The sequence below is a fragment of the Rhinopithecus bieti genome, unplaced genomic scaffold, assembly GCF_001698545.2.
Source record: "Rhinopithecus bieti isolate Rb0 unplaced genomic scaffold, ASM169854v2 scaffold_70066, whole genome shotgun sequence".
Lineage (NCBI taxonomy): Eukaryota > Metazoa > Chordata > Mammalia > Primates > Cercopithecidae > Rhinopithecus > Rhinopithecus bieti.
In genome coordinates, this window is record NW_016826556.1 from 626694 (window position 1) to 631261 (window position 4568).

Here is a 4568-nt window from a genome sequence, read left to right on the forward strand (position 1 = left end):
ATAGTCATTTTGCTCAATCTATTCTCTTCCACACCACACAACCCCACAACTGCCACAAACTCCCTCACCCTGGATTAAATCACTGTTATTCAGGCCTACAGTACTAATTTCTTATTTAGAATTTATCAACCATTTTTTTTCCCCTCAATTCCCAATGTCACTGAAAATTGTCTGAATAGGCAATAAATTTCCATGTATTGTATGAAAAGTAGCTCATGATTCACCTGGAAATGTAATGAAATTCCAAACTGGGATCCCTGTGTTGGTTATGTGTTTTTTGTTTTATTTTGTTTTTTGTTTGTTTGCTCATTTTTAAGAGACAGGATCTTGCTCTGTCACCCAGGCTAGAGTGCAGTGGCATGATCTTGGCTCACTGCAGCCTTGACCTCCTGGGTGTCAGGCCTCTGAGCCCAAGCTAAGCCATCATATCCCCTGTGACCTGCACGTATACATCCAGATGGCCTGAAGCAAGTGAAGATCCACAAAAGAAGTGAAAATAGCCTTAACTGATGACATTCTACCATTGTGATTTGTTTCTGCCCCACCCTAACTGACCCAGGTACTTTGTAATCTTCCCCACCCTTAAGAAGGTTCTTTGTAATTCTCCCTACCCTTGAGAATGTACTTTGTAAGATCCACCCCCTGCCCACAAAACATTGCTCCTAACTCCACCACCTATCCCCAAACCTATAAGAACTAATGATAATCCCACCACCTTTTGCTGACTCTCTTTTTGGACCCAAGCCTACCTGCACCCAGGTGAAATAAACAGCCTTGTTGCTCACACAAAGCCTGTTTGGTGGTCTCTTCACATGGACGCGTGAGACACTGGGTTTAAACTATTCTCCTGATTCAGTCTCTCGAGTAGCTGGGATTACAAACTCTCAGCACCATACCCAGCCAATTTATTTTTATTTTTATTTTTTTGTAGAAGTGGGGGCTTGCTGTGTTGCCTAGGCTGGTCTTGAACTTGTGGCCTTAAGAGATCCTCCCACCTCAGCCTCACAAAGTGCTGGGATTACAGGTGTTGTAGCAGGACAAGCCGCAGACAAAACCTCTCAGACACCGAGTTGTAGAAGGAAGGGCTTTATTCAGCTGGGAGCATCAGCAAGCTACTGCCTTAAAATCTGAGCTCTCCAAGTACACAATTTCTGTCCTTTTTAAGGGCTCACAACACTAAAGATTTCACGTGAAAGGGTCGTGATTGATTGAGCAATCTAGAGGATACATGACAGGGGTTTCATGCACTGATAGAGAGAAACAGAACAGGGCAGCGAGCTTCACAATGTTCTTCTATACAATGTCTGGAATCTATGAATAACATCGGTTTCTAAGTTATAAGTTGATTTTTAACTACTAGGTTTAGGCCAGGCAGGCCCAGGCCAGGTTTTGGGCCTGGCGCTGGGCTGCCTGTCTTTGGTTTCACTTCCTTGTTTTTTCTTAAAACAGGTACTGACTATAAAACAATATAAAACAATATGAGAGGGTCTCTCTCTTTCCTCATTTCCCCCCTTTGAGACTCTCAATTTTTATTAGAGGGAGTTCTCACTCTTATTTTTATTACTTATGTATTTTGTGCAATAGATTGATAGTGATTTATATAGTACACTTGTGCTGAAGCATTTCGGTGAACTAAGGTAGCAATGAAGCTTTTTATCATTTGAAGAAGTACAGGTAGCAAACAAGGGAATAGTAAGCAGGTTCTTATTACTATTATAACTTTCATTGTAAGAGTTTTAAATCCTCCTAGTGCTGGGAACTAATTTTTAAACATGGCTTCAGGGGCAAATTTGTGCTACACTTGTATGGGCACATGTGTTTGTTGTGTCATATTTTTAACTATGTCTTTAACTACTTGCTTTTGATTATCTATGTGTAGACAGTAATTAGTAAGGTTAAATTTCTTATAGACCTCTTTTTCAGCTGCTAGCAAGTAGTCGAGAGCCAGTCTATTTTGATAGATAGCATTTTTTATCTGAGTATTTTGTCAGGCCCGAATAGTCAAGGCTTGACTGGTTTTATTAGTGATGATTTTTAAAACAGTTTGCAACCATATGATTTGGTTGAGCATGTAAATGGGGGTCCAGTATCCTCATGAGCCGTCTTGTGTCTAAGTGGCAGGTCTAGAGTATTGTATAATTTTTTTAGGAAGTCATTTATCATCTTTCCAATTACCTATGGCTATGCTTCATTTTCTATGGGAAGCATAGACAGGGAAGCCCAGGAGTTCACCTGTTTTTATGGGCAGTAGGAAGAAAAATGGTTTAATAGTGCCAATAACACAACTACCCGTCCACTGGTCTGGCAGCTTAGCATAGGCTCTGTCTGCATATACAGTACAATCCGGTGGGGGGCAGTCCAGTTCTGGTGGAATTCTGGGTGGGCCCAGACAGTCTGCTACCTTGGAAATTTACTGAATGGATCTCTTTCTGTGTAATTGGAACTCCACCATGTAACTGTTTTTGTTTGTTTGTTTGTTTGTTTGTTTGTGGTACCATTATATAGTTTTTGCCCCAGACAACTAAGTCATCTTACAGAATGAGTGAATTTTTTCCTTTTTTTAGCTATGCAATATTGTCCAATAATTGAGACTTAGAATCTAGAGATGATCAGGGTGATTTTTTTTTTTTTCTGGGGGAGGGGCAGGAATTCATCAGGAACTGGGTCTATAGGCACTAATTCTTGGGTTTCTTGTGGCCACTGATCTCTTATTACAGCTTTTTCATGAACATAACATGAAGTGACATTTAGAGACTGGGCTACATGCTTGGCTAATTGCAAAAACAAATTTCTGGTTTTTCCTGGAGTCTCTGGTGCTGGCACATTTAGTTTATTATAGAAAGTCTGAAACACTGGTTCCAGAGAGAGTTTACAAACCTCCTCTTTTACTAAGATATTTACTGTAGGACCTAGTCTTTTCCTATTGATGCCCAGAGATACGTGTTCTCCCTTTTTTTTTTTTTTCTTTTTTACCTTGGGTTAAAGGGATTTGTAATTATTAATTTCAAGGGGTTGCAGCTTCCACGCGTACAGGAGGGGCTGCTTTCTCCTGTTTGGAGCTAAACAGGATTTTATTCATCCTTTTTTTAAGTAGTCTAGATGACATATGACCAGTAATTACACACATTTGCACATGAGCTTAATTCAGGGCAGATATAATTATTTCCTGTCGTGTAACTTTTTTTTTTTTTTAATTTAAAGAACTGCATCTTATTCTATGCCGATTGCTATTGATAGTGGCAAAAGCATTAAATTTTAGGGTTATATGCTTGGAGACTCCTCTTTCTTCTGTCATAACTATTACTTTGTGTCGCCTAGAAAAGGACCAGTCTTTAATTTTGTTTTAAAAACTGTGATCATGGGAGGCTTAAAATGGGTCATAACACGCATCAGGCTGGTTATTTCCTGGGCTACATACCTTAGATAGAATAGCATTATACAAACAAGTTTCTTTTAGAGTCCTGGTACACTTACAATAACTATAAAATTATAGGATTGTAGCAATCTTTTGTCCTACTTCAGTGACTTGATGTATATACTGGGAACAGCCCTGAGTCTGAGGAAGGTCAGTTGAAGTCCCCACTGTACAAGTCGAGATTTTAAGGAAAATGAGTCCTGTGATGAGTTTCCTCATGCTTCGGCCATGTGTGGACCGGTCAGCTTCCGAGTGTGACTGGAGCAGGGCTTGTCATCTTCTTCAGAGTCACTTTGCAGGGACTGGCGAAGCTGCTCCCATCCACGTACAGCTCCCAGTCTACTGATGTTTAAAGATGGTTTCGGAGGTTGGGCCCACTAGAATAAACTGAGTCCAATACTTTTACACAGTTATGTTTAACTGGGCATTTTGATACCAGGAGCAAGGTGGCGGGGTATAGGGTGTTGCAAACTTCAATGGTTATGGGGGATTTTCACGGAGCAAGCTTTGGTATCTAGTTAGTCTAGAATTCATTAGCTAACGGTGTCCTTTGGTATTTACTAAAATTACCACAGCATGGGGGGACTTTATGTTTAGGTTTTGCCTAAGAGTTAGCTTATCTGCTTCTTATGCTAACAGGGCCGTTGCTGCCAGGGCCCTTGGACATGTGGGCCAGCCTTTGGAAACCCTGTCTTGTTGTTTTGAGAGATAGGCCACTGGCCTTGGCCAGGGCCCTACAGTCTGGGTTAAAATTCCAACTGCCATTTTTTCTCTTTTTGACACATAAAGTGTAAAGAGTTTTGTCAGGTCAGGTAGCCTTAGGGCTAGGGCGACATGAGTTTTTCTTTTTAACTCATGAAAAGCTCGTTGCTGTTGGTTGTAATAGATGTAGTTTATCTAATTTCCATTTTTATTGACTGTCATTTACCAAAATATTAACTTAAATCCTGTAACTATTTGATTTCAAGCTTTAAATTGATCTGGTATTCCTTGCGGGGCTCCAGTTGCATCTAAATAGATGTGAGAGTTCAAAGACCTACAAGAGGCTTCTCTTGCTTTACGATGATGTGTTTTTATTTTTTATTTATTTTTTCCTCTGGTTGATGAAATGCCAGGGTGAAAGGGATAGCCAAATGGACTAAAGCACAAGTGT